The sequence below is a fragment of the Panthera tigris genome, chromosome B3, assembly GCF_018350195.1.
Source record: "Panthera tigris isolate Pti1 chromosome B3, P.tigris_Pti1_mat1.1, whole genome shotgun sequence".
NCBI classification, from domain to species: Eukaryota; Metazoa; Chordata; class Mammalia; order Carnivora; family Felidae; genus Panthera; species Panthera tigris.
In genome coordinates this window covers 121,915,305-121,934,170 of record NC_056665.1, presented here as the reverse complement: position 1 = coordinate 121,934,170, position 18,866 = coordinate 121,915,305, and the positions used below count along the sequence as shown (strand labels likewise).

The following is an 18,866-nucleotide window of genomic DNA, read 5'->3' as shown; positions in this document are numbered from 1 at the left end:
TGCTTACACTTTACAAATTTGTCAAATTTCAGATAATGAATAATTTTAGTATAGCATGTTTCAAATAATGAATGAGACATACTTACACACACACACACACACACACACACACACACACACACACATACACACAAAGTTCCTTTATCTGAAATTCAAATTTAACTGGTACTTTTATTTGGTAAGTGCTGCAATGCTAAAAAGTCCCTGGCCTCTGCCAGCCCAGCCCCAAGGAAGCCAGAGAAGGGAAAAGAGGAGGAGGAAGCCCTCACACCGGGGCTGCAGGGGGACAACAGCAAAACAGCCAACCCACCACTGCACACACCTGCACCAACAGTTAAAAACTTTGTCTTCCCTACATTTATTTTACAAGTCAGTACTGTTTTTATTAGCTAATGTGAGCAAGTGCTGGGTCTTCCAAAGTCGTCACCCACGGCTTCATTTCTGCGGTCACCAGGGAACCGACCCGAGGCATCTGAAACAGAGGGGCTGGTTGCCATTTGGGGGTATGGGGAGGGGGCAGTGGCGGTGGCTTCCTATGGGAAACCCGCAGCAGGACCAAGACCCGGACTGGGCTACACTCTCAGGCCCTTGACGCCCTCCGGGCCCCAGCTGCGCACCCCCTGGACAGCACCCTCCCCTGCCGGGAGCTGCCACACCGCCCGGGGTCGGCTGTGTGCCAGGAAGACTCGCCACCTGCCGCCCCTCCACTGGCTGACTGGCCGCCCTCGCCCAGGCCGAGACTGCGCCAGCCTGCGCGGCCCTAATGATCCGTGACCGCGCAGACACCGGCTCCTGGCCTCCCCCAGCGGCTGGCTGCGCTGCTCGACCTTCCTCTGCAAACCCAAGGGCCTGGGTCGGGGGAGGGCAGCAGGCTGGGGGTCCTTCCCCATCCCTGGCCTCCAATAGGGGGCAGGCGATTGGCTCCCTGCAGGCACCTGCCCAGGTGAGGTGGGCCAAGGACACGCATGAGGACAGACACACACACACACACACACACACACACACACACACACACACACACACACAATCTCGGCCCTGGCTGGGGCCCAGGCGTGCATTCTGCCAATCCACCCCCCTCCCTGGGTTAATAATGATCAGGCCCGAGGCTGTGCCAGCTGTTCCAGGTGGAAGGCAGCAGCACCATTGAGACGCCGTGTGAACCCCATCCCCCAACTCCTAAAACCCCAGGTTGCCCGCAAACAAGAAAGCAGAGGGTCCCAGGGCACATTTCCCATGGGAGGGGGTGGTGCCCCTACCCCATACACAGAGGCAGAGAGATGGGAGCTGGCTGCTCCAGGGAGGGGCTGTCCTGCCTCTAAACTGTCAGGCCTCTCCGAGGTTTGCCTCCCCTCCACCCCCACCTTCCCCCTCCTGGTCTAGCCATCACTCAGCTAACCCTGTTTGTTTTCTGCTTTGCGCTTCTCACTGTCTGACGTTATATATATTTGTTACTGCCTCTCCCTTGTTATGGCCGTTCTCATTCACTGCTATGGTCCCAGCACCTGCAGCAGTACCCGACCCGCGAGACTCTTAATAACCTTGGTGGACACCGTGATAGAAATCGCCTCAGCTGAAGAGAGCTGCTTGGCCCAGAATCACACAGGCCCTTCCCAGGGGGGCCCATGGGCTGATGGAGGTGCAGCTTCTGGGCCCCACCCAGGACAGCAGCGGAGGGCAGGTATAGCTCCAAGGGGTACGTGGGGTTGGCCGAGGGCATCGGTCGTCCTCCCTGTGCCCCATTCCCGCATCTCTGCCCTGCTTTCCACAGGTGTTGGTCCAGGGACACTCCTTAAACAGCCCACTCCACAATCTTAGTCTCAGAGTCACTTGCCAGGAAGCCAAACCACAACAATAAGCATTTGTGGAAAGAAAGAGGAGAGACAGGAAGAAAGAAAAAGCTTTGACCCTTTACTGTTAATCATTTTCCACCTCCAAAGAGGACCCCAGATTTACCTACTTCCCTCCACATGCAATGCCACCACCGTAATCAAAGCCAGCACCCTCTGTCGTTTGGAACCCCTGGTTTGTCTTTGCAGCAGACACAGTAGGTACTCACCCCAGACCCTCTCAGCCTCCTCCGGGCTCATCTGCAGCTGGGGGGGTGGGGGTGGGCTTGCAGCGCCCCCCCCCCCCAGGGCTTCCTTCCATAGCACGATAGCTTGCTCAGCCCTTGAGCTGGGCAGCAGGCAGTGTTACGGATTTAATGCCCAAGTGACCCTCCTCAACCAATGAGAACAAGACTCATTGATAAGTAACCACCCCCCCTTGGGAGGACAATACCCACAAGACTCCTCTGAGGCCCCCACAAAATTCAGCCTTTCTTCCCAGGCCCACAGTGGTGCCCCATTCATCACCCCCCCCTCTATTTACTGGCTTTTCCCTTTTCTTCTCAGTTACCCCATTCCCTCACTTGTGCTCCCCAAATAAAGACTGCCTACACCCAAATCCCCCTCTCAGCATCTGCTTCTTAGGGAATCCAAACTAGATGAGCGCCCCCCACACATACACACTTGGCCCCAACTTTTACTCTTAACTTCTTTGAGCTTCTGAGTGACAGCACTGCAGGGACACTCACCTTCTTTCAGCTTCCTTCCCGCCACAGAGACTTTACCCCAGTGGCTCAATTCATTCTTCCATTCAACAACTATTCGTTGATTGCCTACCATTTAAAGCATTGGGATACAAGAGTCAGCAAACAAGAGTCAAAGGTCCCGCCCTCTTGGAGCTGACATCCGTCCTCCTGTGCCCCTTCCTCTCCTTCCCCAACACAGATGCCTGCTTCTCTTGTCTCACTTCTACTTACCATTTAAGTCTCAGCTCAAATGGCCCATCCTCAAAAAGATCTTACTGCCCCCTTCCCCATCAACTCTCCCCACCTCCACTCCACACAGAGCCTCTCCTTTCTCATTACACCTGTCACCAGATTTGTCTCTTCCGACATCATGCCCACTCCACAAGCACAAGACAATGCCCATTGCTCTCTCCTGTGCCTTTGGCACTGTGCTTGGTACCTAGTGAATGAACCAATAAATGAATGAGTGAGTGAATGAACAAATGAATGACCTAACGGTACCATTGTCATGAAGGAAAGGTAAGAGGAGAAATGCAAAACTCATCCTTGTGCATGGGCAGAGAAAGGCAGATGAGATATTTTTCACAGTAACCAGTACTGGTGACTGAGATGACAGTAAATTTTGGAGTCCTAGTCCATCAGATAGCAGCAAGAATGTCCCCGAGGTCAGGGGAGAATGGCAGGGGGCATACACAATGAGATGCAAAAAAGGCAGTCCACCAAAACCAAACTATTTATTCCTCCTTTACCATCTCCCAGCCACAGAAAGGCAGAAATGGAAGGTATCCCGGGAAACATCTATCCTCTTAACACACAAGTGAGGAAACCAAAACCCAGAGAGGCGCTTTCTAGTGAAGGTCCTATGATTAGTGACAAGCCTCCAAATGCTGAACTCACTGCCCATTGTTTGTTAAAACCAGAGCCTCAGGCTGGTCCATTCCAGGCTGTAGGCTCAGATTCCCACAGCACTGTCCTCAACTTGAGCAGCTCATTCTCCAGGAGAGATGGCTTTCAGGCTCTATATCAGCAATCAGTGATGTGTAGGATGCCTATACCCCTGTCCTTGTAGCCTGGTACTGCCACATTTCCTTTCTCCCTCCAAAGGACTGCTCTGGGGAGACCACCCAGACTCCACCTTTCTAGAATTTGTGCTTTGGACTCCAACAACCCTTCCCAGGATTGAACTTTTGCTTTACTCCTGCATGTTCAGGACTCCTCAAAGAAACTCAGTGCTCCCAGGTGCTCTGTGCATCTGGAAATGACTCAATAAAGGCAAGCCTCCCCTAATGGACACTTACTAGGCTCTGCCCACCCATTTTGGGGTTTGTCCTAGCATCAAACCTCATCCCAAGCTGAACAGCAAATGGTCAGTGACAACTGGGTAACATCCCACCTAAAATCTTTTTATACCTGATCTTCAAACATATCAGAGAATAAGCAAACATACAGAAAAAATGATAGCTCACATTTATCAAAGGCTTATTATGTGCCAAGACCCATGTTAAGCATTATATCAGTTTTAATATAACAATTGTATGAGGTGGAAAGTTTTATTATAAACCCCATTTACTTATAAAGAAACTGAGGCTCAGTGAAGTCAAGTGACTTGCCCGAGACCACACAACTAGTAAGTGACAGAACTGGAACTCAAGCCCAGGTCCATCCAATCCCAAGCTCTCAATTTCCTCCCATCACCAAACCACTCACCCTTTGCCAGAGATCAGCCAGGACCTAGACACCAAAAGAGAGGCCAAGTGTGTGCCAGGCACCAACATCTCTTTAGAAGATGGGTGTCCCAGAGCCAATAGATTATCAAAGGATGCTGAGGCCTGATGATACACAGGTAAGGAGAAGTGGTGACTACCACATATGGCCCTATGCTGGCCTCTGAGCTTTGTTCTGGGGCCCAAAGCAAAATGTGACTTGAGAGCCCTCAGCCCCCTTCTCTGTACCATCCATCCCCTTTCCAGCAGCCTTACCCCAAACCCCTTACCTCCCCAGCCACACACAACTGACACCACTCCAACATTATATAGAGAAGTGACTAGGGAGTTAGGGATGCGTTATCCTTCAAGAGCATGCAGTTTTAAAGTGGATGCAGAAGGAGGCAATACTAAAAGGAAGAGTTGATTCCCTACCTTAGAATGCCCCCATCAGTTGTAAGGTGATTTTCACTACTGGCAGTGAAAATACTAAAATTTGTGGATTAGGTAGGTTCTGGAAAACTGGAATAAATTCAGGACCTTTCTTAAAACCACACCACAGTGACTTGAACGTGCTATGTATGTATTCTTGATGGAAGAGAGAGGATGGCATGGCAGTTGGTTCACTGGTAAGTGCATGACTCACAACCCATTCTGAATATGGCACAATCCAAGTGAATAATCAGGACCGCTATATTATTAGTAATGTGGCATTTAGGAATTGTTACAGCACTTTACTTTCTTCCAGGTTTTTTTTAGACTATATCAAAACCTGAGTATCCCCAGGGAATATACTCCCTGACAAGGGAATATCATCCATCATGAACACAACAGCTAGGAAAAGAAGCTCGAAAGAAACTGCAGGCTCAAAAGGGCACTTTGCTGAGACAATAGGAAGTTGTGACAGCTTGTAAGATGCTCCCTGTGTTCATTCAAGAAGGTATGCAAACACTGCATCCCCCATGAACTCTTCCTCCACCAGTGTGAGAGAACTGTCTGGTCCAAGGCCAGAGCCCTCCCAGGGCCAGGGGCATCTACCTGCTCCAGTCTGCTCAACTGCCATACAAAATGCCACAGACTGAACATCTTAAGCCATAGACTTTCATTTCTTAGGGTTCTAGAGGCTTGGGAAGTTCAAGATCAAGGTGCAGCAGATGGGGTTCCTGGTGAGGACTCTTTCTGGCTTACAGATAACCACCTACTTGCTATGTCCTCACGTGGCTTTTCCTTGGTGTGTGCAAGTGGAGAGAAAGAGAGAGATGCCTCTCTGGTGGATAAGGCCACCAATACCATCATGAGGGCCTTACCTTCATGACATCTAACTCCAATTACCTCCCAAAGATGCCAGCTCCAAATAACATCAGTTTGGGGGTTAGGGCTTCAACATAGGGATTGGGGAGGCAGAGCGGAACACAAACATTCATTCCATAACACCAGTGATGGGAGTGATCAGTATAAAAACTGGTCCTCGGGTGACTGCTGCAAAAACTGGATCACTCATTCATTCATTCATCAAACTAATATTTTTTAGTACTTACTATATACTAGGCATATACTGATATTAATTAGCACTTATATCAGTGTTCTGTAGTGAGGTTCCAATGTTGATTCAAGTAAATCTAGTTCCTGTCTTCATAAAGATAATAGTCTTCAAAATCTGACAACCAGAATCTACGGAAAAGAGAGCACCAGATGTCAGCATAGGTCTGTACAGAGTTCATCGATTCATTCAATATTCAGTGAGTATGACTATAAGCTGGACACAAGGAGAAAACACACATGCTCTCTGCTGTCAGAGAGCTCACAGCCTATGACATAGAAGCAGGTTGCAAACACACTGTGGTTAAGTTCTACAGAGTTGAATCATGACATATGCATGTAACATTTGTGCATGCAATTATACAGCAAAAAAAAGAAAGAAAATCAGATAAACAATACAGTGCTTCACCCACCATTCCTCCCATTAAGCGATGCCCCAGCACTGGCATGAACTAGGATGTGAAACTAGTGTACCTTCCATGTATTCCACTTGCCTTTATCTCTCTTGGTGTGATCATTGCCTGCTTGACTGACATTTGTTCACTATTAAAAAGCCACATTTTTCTTCACTCAAGGCCCCTAAACTCAAGCCAGCCACTTCATCTGGTCATCAGCCAAAGAAGCGGGATCAGTTTCATCACAGGGTGGGCCAGACTACTTTTTTATTTTTTTAATATATTTATTGTTGCCATATAGTTGACATACAATACTATATTTTTTCAGGTGTACAGCATAATGATTCCACAATTCTGTACATTACTCGGGGTTCACTGTGGTAAGTGTAGTGGGCTGGACTTGTTGTGGGCTGTGATGCACTTTGTAAGCTTCCCAGACAGTTAATCATTCAAGCCGGGACACCACTGAAAGTGAAGTCAGGCAATGTTGATAATTACACCAGAATAAGAGGCATAAAGCAAGACTGTACTGAGCAATCCAGGAATATGATATCACTATCTATAGGTGACTTCAGGGATTTTTTTCTTCAATCTGAAAAGAGGTTTTTTTATAACAAACAATATGTTTTGTTATACAGGTATTAAGCGGTGAATCACTGGAATCTACCCCCAAAACCAAGAGCACACTGTACACACTATGCTAGCCAACTTGACAACAAATTATACTTTAAAAAAGAATGTTTTCTAGCTTTAACTTTACTTATTTTAAAATAGATTAAAGTTCACAATGATTATTCAAAAAGAACACAGAGAAAAGTCTCCCTCTGACTCCTGTCCTCAGCCACTTAGTTGCCTGTACAGGAACTGGCAGCCTATATATAAATACACATATGTGTGTGTGTGTGTGTGTGTGTGTGTGTGTGTGTGTGTGTGTGTACATATGTATGTACAACTATATTTTACACAAATAAGCATTCACACTGTTCTGTACTTATTTTTTTCTCTTCACAGTACAGTTTAGAGATAATTTCATATCGATATGACAAGCTTCCTCCCAATTTACAATGCTTACTATCTCACTGTATGGATGCACATAATTTATCTAACCAGCCTCCATTGATGGACATATAGACCATGTCCCATCTTCTGCTGCAATGAATGACCTTGACCATACATCATTGTGTATATGTGCCAGTATATCTGTAGAATAAATTCCTGGAAATAGAACTGCTGAGACAAAGGGCATATCAACTCAGATTCTGTTTGGTTGTTCATAACAGAAAAACCAAAATAATGGTCACTTAAACAAGATAGAGATTTATTTCTCCCTCGAATAAAAGGAGTCTGGCAGTGGGCCATCTGTTTGCCATGGACTCCCAAATGTCAAGAGGGACCAGGATTCTATCTTTCTGCTGTGCCATTCTCCATTCAAAGCTTATACAACTATGGAGGCCTTCTTTCAGTAAAAGAATACAAAATTACACATACCCATTTAGAGTGAGAAAAAAATAATATATACAAATTCTTAAAAGCTGAAATAACACAAACATCACAACATCTGGGAAAAACAATATAACCTCTCAACCACCCACCATATCTTTATAATAGGTTTTTTTCCTTACTTTTTTTTTTTTTTTTTTGGCTACATGATCTTTGATCACTTTATCACAGGACAAGATTTTATAATACCTCCTGGAAAATAAATAAAAAGGTAACTGAATTTTTCCTTCAGCACAGCTCGTTAAAATTTATCATTGTTGTTGATAGTTGAAATGCATAAAACATGTGACACATACTATTTCTAGTACTACTACAGATTTTGCCCTACAAATATAGGAATTCTGATAAAGTCTATGATTCACAATGCCTATCAAAAAAAAATATCTGGTGTGTTTATCAATGTATAAGCTAAGTTATTGAACATGTTCCCAATAGGAGAAAGTTCCCATTTTATGTGGCATCAGTGAATACCAAATTCTCCACCTGCAATTTTGTATATCTCTTTAAGTGGGAGAATATTACACAGACTAGCTTCTGGCTCCATACATTTTAACCTTTTTTCCTCTTCCACTACCAAAGATTTCTGATGCTGGGTATAGGACTCGTTCACATTGGGATATGACTTGGTATCCAAAGCAGGGGGAGCCGGCCCAGTGACCAGCAGGGGTGTTCCATGGAAGCCATTCCCACAAAAGGATGACGAGCAAATGACTGCAAACCACAGAAGCGTGTCCAGTTAAACACCAACTAAATGCAACCCCAGTTCCTCTTCTTCCTGGCTGGGTCCTCCAAATTCCCATGACCATTCCAATGCCAGCCAACCCAAGGGAAAGCGTGACACAAGGAAAAGCAGAATAGAAATAGATAGCAGGCTGAGCCATTTGCAGTTAGAATATGTTACTTCTGCAAAGATGGTCACAAGAGCACCTGACCATGTGAACATGCTAAGGCTCTCCGGGGCAATGCCTGTGCAAGTGAAGGGCTCTGAAGGCTCAGCTCCCTTACCTGCATGGTAAAATGCCCCTGGCCAGCAAGGTTCTGGATTCAGACTGATCAATCACACACCCATGATTTGGAAGATTGAAGGGAGGCAAACGCCCTTGTTCTTTTGCCAGTGGCAGTTGCTGGGGCATCTGTTTCAGCATTCACGACTTTTTGCACTGGCTATAAGGTTCCACATTGTGCAGTCCATCCATCACCCACTTTGGATCTCCAGGCTGTATAGGGCAGCTGGGTAGGTCCAGGAAGAGCTTTCACCTGCTCTTTGTTTCAATGTAATGTCAGTTCTGGTCTCACACATGCAGGAAAGAAAAGAATACAATGAACACCTACCTATGTACTATCCCACCCAGTTTCAGCCATCATTAATATTTTGTCATTTTTGCCTCATAATTGAATCATTTTATGGTAAATTAAAAAGACCATGACAGTTCACCCCTAAATACATATCTCCAAAGAGTAGGGACAGTTCTTCAATTAACAAGACCAATAATATCCCTAATAAAAGTAGCAATAATTCACTAATACCACCTAAAACTCACTTCATATTCAAATTTCTACAACTGTCCTAAAAATACATTTTAGAGTTGTTTCTTTGAAAACAAGGATCCAATAGGTTCATGCAATGTATTTGTTCGTTATGCCTCTTAAGTCTTGTCTTATTTGGAACAATCCCCCTCATGACATTGACTCTTTGAAGAGATCAGGCCTGCTGTCATGTAGAATGTCCCACATTCTAAATACATCTATTTCCTTAGGCTGTCGTTTAGTTATCCCTGGTATTTCCTGTAAAATGAGGTAGATCAAAAGGCTTGGAGGTTTTTCAGGTCAGATTTATTGAGGTATAATTTATATATTGTAAACATCATCCTTTTTACTTTACAGTTCTTTGCATTTTGACAAATGCAAACAGTCATGTAATCTAAAAGCTTGGTTTGATTCAGATTTTACACCACTGGTCAAAATAGTTTACAGTGATGCTGTGAACTTTCCATTGAACTTCTTATCACATCCTTAGGTAATGTCTAGTTGTCCCACTATTAATGATACTAATTTTGAACATTGGGTTCCTGTAGCTTTCTGATCTCTAAACGTGTATTAGTTTTCTATTGCTGTGCAACAAATTACTACAAACTTAGAGACTTAAAGCAACACCTACTTATTAACTCAGTTCTGCAGGTGGGAAGTCAGGCATGGCATTGCTACGTTCTCTGCTCAGGGTACCACAAGGCTAAAATCAAGGTGTCAGCAGGCTCCATTCTCATCTGGAGCCCAGGCTCCTCTTCTAACCTCATTGAAGTTGTTGGTGGAATTCAGTTCTGACTGATCTTGATTGTCAAGGGAAAATAAGACTGATGCTACTCAGTGGTGACCTGAGAGGCATATGTCTGGAATGACAGGATTCCTTGGGATGCCTACTTGTCCATTAGGAAAAGTTAATGGAAAACTATAGTAACCAAATACAGGCAGAATCACCAAAAGAGTACATCCTTCAGGAAGGCAGGCTTGGATCATTCCACCAGATAGAATACCCTGACTAGCTGAATGCTGGCTGAGGGCAAAAGGAATAGGAATAGATGGCAGAGGCAGGAAGTTATAATGACCAAAACGTAGTAAACATGCATATATATTCTTCCTGGTTTTGTTAAGTATTTTCTTCCTCTTTCCTCCCCCTGTTATTTTACATAAGGGGTGTTAGTGGTAGCTGACCTTATAATGTAGTCTTTAGAATATCAGATGGATTGTGACTGAACTAGAAGGGGAAAAAAACATTCAGCCAGAGATGGGCACCGTGACTGACGACAGAGTGGCTACCTTCTTGTTTGCATTATTTTGTGTAACTATGCTTTCTTTTAGATGGAAGCATGTTGTTGAATTGTTGCTTCTGGAAATTTAAATATGGACAAAAGGGTACATATGGATACTGGGAAGCCAAAGGGCTGGATCATATGAGATGCTATCTACTGTCATTCAGCACCCCTTTCAATGCCCTCCTATATTCTCCCACAGGGAGATATGATATAGAACACAGGGGTTAGAAACTCAGGAACTACACTTCCCAGATTTTCTTCCCAACTGGAAGTTGCATTTGGTTTCCCAAACAATCAGTTTTTGCCAATGAAGTGTGTTCACAGTGAAACACAAAAGACTAAAGGGATAGAAGCTGTTCTTAATCTGGTTCTGATGGCAGCCAACACACATAGGCTTTGGCCACTGTGAGTTTTGCAATAGTAAGCCTATCACTGGCTTCAGGACTACAAGGCAGCTGTGACTTGAGCTGTGACTTCCTAGTCTCTGGATGGCAGCTTGGGGCAGTGTGACCAAAAAAAGAGAAAAAAATCATTGCATAATCCTATCATCCTAAATTTGGTTCTTTTAGTCCATCCAGTGGACGCCATCATCTAAGTCCCTTTATTAAATCCCTTTCTGCTTGAAATACCTCAAGTCATTCTGATTCCTTGAAGACTGATAAACTCTTCCATAGTGTTTATACTAATTTGCATTTCTATCGGCAAAGTTGGAAACTGCCACTTTTTCTCATAGCCTAAGCAACACAGTGTATTACTAAACTTTTTGTCTTCTGACTAATGTCTTAGGTGGAAAAGGTATCTTAGTGCAATTTAGTTTGCATTTCATTCATTCAGTGACAATGAACATCTTTCCATTTCATTCATTCAGTGACAATGAACATCTTTCCATGTATTTAGAAACCATGAGGATAAGGGCACCTGGGTGGCTAGTTGGTTAAGCATCTGACTCTTGATTTTGGCTCAGGTCATGATCTCAATGTTTGTGAGTTCAAGCCCCGCATCAGGCTCTGCGCTGACAGCACAGAACATGCTTGGGATTCTCTGTCTCCCTTTCTCTCTATCCCTCCCCTGCTTGTGCTCTCTCTCTCTCAAAAATAAATAAACATTTTTTTTAGGGGCGCCTGGATGGCTCAGTCGGTGAAGCGTCTGACTTCAGCTCGGGTCATGATCTCACAGTTTGTGAGTTTGAGCCCCACGTCGGGCTCTGTGCTAACAGCTCAGAGCCTGAAGCCTGCTTCAGATTGTGTCTTCCTCTCTCTCTCTCTGCCTCTTTCCCACTCATGCTCTCTCTCTCTCTCTTAAAAATAAACATTAAAAAAATATTAAACTTTTTTTTAAAAGAAGCCATGATGATTGCTTTCTCTGTGCATTGTGCCACTAGCTTGCTGTCACACAGCTGCAACCTCAAGGCTTGGACCCCAGGCCCCTAATCACACCAGGTCACCAAAGACCTCCACGTTGCCAAATCCAGTTGCCAACCTTTGATTCTTTTATTTATACTACTAGCAACATTTAACAAAAATGGCCGTGCCTCTTCTTTGAGACACTTGCTGTCCATGGCCTCCAGAGCTCATACTGTCCTCCTTTTCCTAACTCACACTTCTTTTTATATGTTCCATCTCATCTCCCCAGCTCTGTACTATCTGGTTGCCTTGGGCCTCTCAGGCCTCATGCCTTCTTGGTTGATACCCAATCATCTATGATCTTGCCCAGGCTCATGACTTTCAACATTTCTACACTGAGGGTCCCAAATTTATATCTCTAGCTCCAACCTCTCCTACTCGAAATGACCACTTGATGTTTAAAAGTCATCTCAGACTAACTATGTCCAAACCAAGCTCAATTCCTCCCTTACAAAAAAATAGAAACTATGGGGCACCTGGGTGGCTCAGTCGGTTAAGTGTCTGACTTTGACTCAGGTCATGACCTCATGGTTTGTGAGTTTGACCCCCACATCAGGTTCTGGGCTCCCTCTCTCTCTGCTCCTCCCCCCGCCTCAAAAATAAATAAACATTAAAAAAAAAATAGAACCTTCACCTCCCACTGTTCTCAGTTAATAGCACAGCACCTTCTCACCAGACACCCAGGCCACAAACCAGGCAAAAACCAGGACTCCTTGATTCCTCTCCCCCATTACTCCTCATCCAATCCTCGGCAACCTACTGGGTCTACTTTAAAGGTCTATCCAGAACAGGATGTTTGCAGTCCCATCATGGGTCCTGGCTTATTGTAGTGGCCTCCAAATGATCTCCCTGCTTTCACTCTTGCCCCCTACCAACTACTCACAGCATCCCTGCCAAAATTATTCCACTAAAACATAAGTCACATATGGGGCACCTGGGTGGCTCAGTGGGTTAAGCATCTGACTTCGGCTCAGGTCACGATCTCACTGTTTGTGAGTTTCAGCCCCGCGTTGGGCTCTGTGCTGACAGCAGAGCCTGGAACCTGCTTCGGATTCTGTGTCTCACTCTCTCTCTCTCTCTTCCTCCCCCGCTCGTGCTCTGTCTTTATCTCCCCAAAATAAATAGAGATTTAAAAAAAAAACATATGTCACATCCAGTCACTCTAGTCAAAACACCCCACTGGATTCCCATATTACTCTAAGTACCTTCCAGCTCTTACAATAGCCTACCAAGCCCTTCTTGATCTGCCCTCCTGGCTAACAAGTCTCCAATCTTACTGCTACTGCTTTCCCTTTCCTATTCTCCACTCCAGCTATACAAGCCTCCTTGTACCTCAGATCCACCAAGCACATGCCAGCCTCAGGGCTTTTGCACTTGCTGTTCCCTCTGCCTGGAATGATCTCCTAGAAGGCCAAGCTGCCAGCTCCCTCATCTCTTAGGGGTTCAAATGCCATCTCATTGAGGAAGCCTTTCTTATTTAACCTAGTCGCTTCTGCCCTCCCTCCAGGAATTCCCACCCCCTCTTCCTGCTTTCTCATCACAGCATGACAAGATTTGAGCCCCTGTCGGCCAACACCACAACCTCTCCCTTCCCAACAGGGTTTGTAAACTCTGTGAGAATGAGGATTTCAGGCTATTTTATTCTTTGCTAAATCCCTAGCACCTAGAATGGTGCTTGACACATAACAGGCACTCTGTAAGTATCTATGTGAATAAATGAATGAATAAAGCTAATATATAGCCGAGAGGACACTCATGTAAACAGAACCAGGAGATGTAGCTTTGGGAAGCCATGGGAGTGGATGAAATTACCTTGGAGGGAGGAGGTAAAGCTACAGACGGGAAATATGAACTCACAAGCCGTGCAAAGTGTCTAACCTGGAGATGAAGAGTTTAGTGAGGACAGGATGAAAATGCTGTAGAGCAGGTGACAGTTAAGAGTAACAGCCGACACATAAAACGCGTCAGGCACCCTGTATGTATTAAATTACAACAACCCGATGTGTTCAATACCGTTACTATTCCTAATGTTACAGACAACTAAATGAGTACAAAAGGTTTAAGGACCTGCCCGGGGTCGTTTGGCAAAACTGGGGTCTGAAGCTGGGCTTTAGTCTTTGTGTTTTTACTATGACTTCTTTGATGAGAGCTGATCAGGACTGTACCAAGGTTGTGGACGATCCCATCTCCAGTCTCCATCTCTGTGCTCACCACGAAATATAGGAAGAACATACATGGAGCGAGGCAATGTGGCCTTCTGAAGGGCAGAAACACGTTACCAGAACGAGCTCTGGGCAGAGGACCAGCATGGGTTCCTGGCCTGGCTTTGCTACTAACTCTTTGGACCTTTGGCCTGGTTACTGAACACTCTGACTGTCCCCTGCCCCATTGTGCAAAGAGTGGGCTGGCTCACATAATCCCTCGAGTTCCTTCTGGCTTGGAAATTCCACAGTCTAGAGTCAAGGGAGATAAGCACATAGGACAGAGGCACCTTTTCTGTAACACCAGCTACAAGGCCAAAGGGAAAAATCAATAAATAATTGGGGCCTGCCAGACAGACTTTTCTGATGGAATCGACAGCTCTAAGAAGGTTACTAAGAACTAGGGCCTTGGAAAAGGGAGCTATGGAGAAGCCTGGGCAGCTAAAATGTAGTCCCCATAGGGTGGCGCTGCACGTTTTGGATGCGTGTTCATTACTAGGGTTCTTCTTCTTTTTGGCATTATAATTATTAGTAAAAATAATAATGTTGGAGACTCTACAACATGTCAGGGGAGAGGCCAAGAATAAAATTTAATTCCTGAAAGCCTGGATTGTAGAAAACATAAATCTAAAAAGGAGGAAAATACAGTTAAAACCTAAAAAGAAAAAAATAAGCTGAAGCTTGTGTTGATTTCTCCACACACCTGTCCATAATCTGTGCATATGCACATGTGCACATACACATGTCCACACGGGCACACCTAGGAGAACATGTGTGTCTATATATACCCATAGGAGTGGCCAGGTATATATTTTTCTATTGGAGCCTGGCTCTTTAAAATGGGGGATAATGACACTGAAAATTATTCTAAGCTTTTCAAAGACATAAATGACCAAGCTGCCTCCTGACTCCTGAATTACATTACCCAGAAAGAACTTAATAACATGCTATTATCACTTCTCCTCACTGACAGGATTTCGGGGCTGAAAAGACAAACAAGAAGTACGTTCGTAATCACCAGCACAGTCACCTCTGCTGAGCTGCGACCGCAGCTAATTCCAGGTAAGTGCTGTAGGGTGGAAGGAAGCCTGGGGCTGGCAATGCGACTTGGTGCTTGGTAATTGTCACCAGTTCAGTTGAGCTGTCACCAGCTGAGAGGGGGCTACAGGAAGCTCATGGAGCCAACGGAGAATCCCACGGGGTGAAGGGTAGAGAGACTGCATTATGGGAACCAAAATATAATTTCTTAGTTCAACTCACATAATGTACATAAAATTCGTTACAAACTGCAAAAGTGCTCTACCAATGTGACTATGAACAGAAAGGGGCATCATTAAAGGGTCTTGTTTGGTTAGGGCTGCCATGTACAGCTGTATAGGCTGTGTACTGCTCAACTTCTGAAAATGTCATTAGTCTATGAGAATGGTGCCCCCTGGAATTGTGCATTGTGGCAGCTCTGTTAGTTGATGTAGGGCTTAGTTAGCTGATGAAGTCCACTATAGGGGCTGCTTTTTTTCCTCCTGGATAATGCTTAAGTCCCAGTGATGAACCATCGAAGTGTGCTTCAGGGTAATTAAAAGGCAATTACAATTAAGATCCTTGAGGACAGGAGTCATGTCTTATTCACTCAGTATCCTAAATCTTATGATTGGTATATAAGTGTTCATAAAAAAGTTTGTTAAAAATAAGAATGGATGGATATTGAATGAATGAATCAGATAGAGACTCATGGGGGTCAACTCCTGGGGGAAATCAGTTATAGTGATCACAGAATCTGTTTAGCTCAGAAAGTGCAACTGTACATTCCATGCCTCCTTTTCCATGACTTGGATTATGACAAGGCTTTAGTGAAGGGCCGTGGACATGTCATGAGTTCAATAAGAGTTTGTTCAAGATTTATGATGTAGCTCACCCAACGGTAGGTGCTATTGCCTCGCATGGTGGTAATAACACTGGGGTCAGCAAACAGAGCATAGGTCATGATCCCTGCCATCAAGGATCTTACAATTTAGACAGTTTAGTCAGATATGGGTTTATGGAGAAGTGAAATAATGCTATCAGGTAGTACGTCCCAAATATCAAGGAATAGCAAAGATGATAAATATCATAGGAGTTCAGGGCAGAAAGCACAGGATATCTGCTCTGCCACCTGCTGTATGGTCATGAGAAAATTACTTAACTGTTCTGTCCCTCTCCAAGCTTGTAAGGCTGATGTAAGACTAATCATGCTTACCATGCAAGGTATTTGAACAAAAGAGTAAAACAGGTAAGTATTTAAAGCCCAGTGCCTGGCACGTGGTAGAACTTTCCAGAATGTTGGTTCCTATATAAGAACTTTTCAGTCACAAGTGACAGAATACCAGCTGATCCCAACTTAAGCCAAAAAGGGAGGCGGGGTGGTATTTTGTATATACTCACAAAGTGAAGCTGAAAAGGCTTCAAGCATAATGGTATCCAGGAGCTCAACTGATATCACTAGTGCTCTGCCTGCATTTCTGTTTCTCAGACAAGATTTCTCTAGGGATAGGAATTAGCTGTCAGCAGTCAGGGTCCAGCTTAGCCTCAGAAGTTAGAGCTTCTCTCCCCAGAAATTGGGAGGAGGAAAGTCTCAGGGAGAACTCCGACTGGTCCGGCACAGCTCATCCAACCATGTCTTACCCGATGAATATGGTCAGAGGAACGAGATGACCCAGTTGATGAGGGCTGGGTTGTGTGCAGACTCGTGTGTATGGGGGTGGGGGGGTTAGCTCTATCTAAACCACCTGCAATGAATTTGAGAGAGAAAGGGCTAGTTCTTGAGTGTGCTCAGAAGAAATAAATAAAAGAGCTGCATGTTTCTACCAAAAATAGGAGAGCTCGTAGTTCTTTACAGAAGCAACAACAAAAAAAATTATTTCTATTGGTTTCATATGCAAACACTATGTGTATGTGTGCAAATTCCCAGAGTAGCTGCACAGAGATGGAACCCACCTGACCCCTGGAGCCGGGACTTTGCGACCCCTGGCGAGCAGGCACAGTGCTGCAGTCACTCACCGCGAGGGGGCGGGCAGGAAAGCCCACCAGATGGGGTCTCTAGCGGCTTGGGGGAGGTCAGAAGCCGAGCCCTGGTTTGAGGGGAGACGGTGGCGTGGGAAGGGCGGGGAGGCAGTGCGGAGCCCCGGCTGGCTGACCTACCGTCTTCTGTGCCTCAGACTCGTTTCTGCAGGGGCTACGGAGGGTCCCACTGTCTACTCCGGACACGCGCTGGGCCAGGGACATCCTAGCCCCCAGAAAGAGGCTCGGGCGACACCTAACTGCTCACGGTCAGAGCAACGTGGAGCGTCCCCTCGGAGACACGAGCAGCCCGGGTGGCCGTGACCGCCGATCGCGATCGCCGGCCAGCGACTGGGCCAGGCGTCCGCACGACCTCACGGCCACCACACAGGCCCGCCAGCCCTCTGAGACGCCGCGACAGCCTCCTCCCCTAACGTTCTGTTCCCTTTTCACGTCTTGGAAAGAAAGGGGGGTGGGGGTGGGGGTGTACTGTTTATCTAGCATCCTGTTACTGTGGCCTTGAGTAACCAAGCATTTATGTCACAGAGCAGGCGGGGGAAGGGGCGCGGAGAGCGGGAGAGAGAGAGAGAGAGGGAGAGGAATCAAGCCCGGCATAAAATTTGCCATCACAATCGTCATTTCAAATCATTTATCATGCATTCGTTTGTCAGTGCATATCTATCTAAACTCTGTTTAGGACACTGCAGTTAAGCAAACAGGCCCCAGAGTGGGAATGCACAGGTCCACACCCCAGCTCTCCTCCGCGCGGCACCTGGCATTTAGAAACTATTAATGCCATCGGCTTTATGGTGCTCATAAGCACCACAAAGTGTTTATGAGGGGCTGCCCTCAACAAGGCCCAAAGTATCTCAACTCCAACCTAGAAACGCATTTTGGAGTAAACGTATTTTGGAGTATTTGTAAAAATATCTACCGGACTGCCCTAGGCATGTGGAAATCACGTGATGTCATAGGCTGATTCTAACATGGCCCCCAAAATTCCCCCACCCCCAATACAACCCTACACGTCTTGTATAACCCCCTTCCTTTAGATGTGGGTGAGACTGTGAATATGATGTCACTTCATAATTCTGTTATGTTAAAGGATTTTTGCAGTATCGTTGATTCAGAACTCACCCAAATAGAGATTATCCTGCTGGGCCTGGCTTAATCAGGTGAGCCCTTAAGGGGGCGGAGTCCTTCCCGAAGTTAGACACTTTCCTGCCTTAAAGAAGCAAACAGACATGTTGTGAACTGCCTGTGGAAACTGCCTGTGAGAGCTGAGGGCCTCAATCCTCTAATCACAAGGAACTGTATTCCGCCAACAACCTGAATGAACTTGGAAGAGGACCCCAGGCTTGGAAAAAGAACACAGCCAGGCTGACACTGTCCAGCCTTGAATGTGGCCTTGTGAGACCCTGAGCAGAGCATCCAGTTAAGCTTCTGGACTCCTGAGCCACAGAAAGTGTGAGAAAAAATGTCTGCTATCTTTATTCTCTCTGTAGTAATTTGTTACACAGAGTAGAAAGTTAATATACTTTCTAAATCTACTCAAAGCCTTGCTGAATTTGGTTTAAAAATGGGGTGTGCCTGAATGCATATGCTAGAGAGAAAGAGCATTCAAAATTTAAAAGATGGTCCCACTAGTTTGGGATCATAATAAAAAATATGGACTATTGGGGTGCCTGAGTGGCTCAGTCGGTTAAGCAT

At 45.5% G+C, this 18,866-nt stretch overlaps 1 long non-coding RNA gene across 5 annotated transcripts; it reads right to left on the bottom strand.

Annotated features, from left to right (window-relative positions):
- Positions 1–357: 357 nt before the first annotated feature.
- On the bottom strand, positions 358–17,612 carry LOC122239286. Of its 5 annotated transcripts, XR_006218238.1 has the most exons (7): positions 17,094–17,612; positions 15,154–15,340; positions 13,990–14,179; positions 8,715–8,995; positions 5,814–5,946; positions 2,576–2,659; positions 358–472 (listed from the first exon to the last, which is right to left on the bottom strand). It is a non-coding gene; the product is annotated as an uncharacterized LOC122239286 (long non-coding RNA). The 5 variants fall into 5 exon arrangements; XR_006218237.1 differs by lacking the exon at positions 13,990–14,179 and having other exon boundaries at positions 15,142–15,340; XR_006218235.1 differs by lacking the exon at positions 13,990–14,179.
- Positions 17,613–18,866: the final 1,254 nt, after the last annotated feature.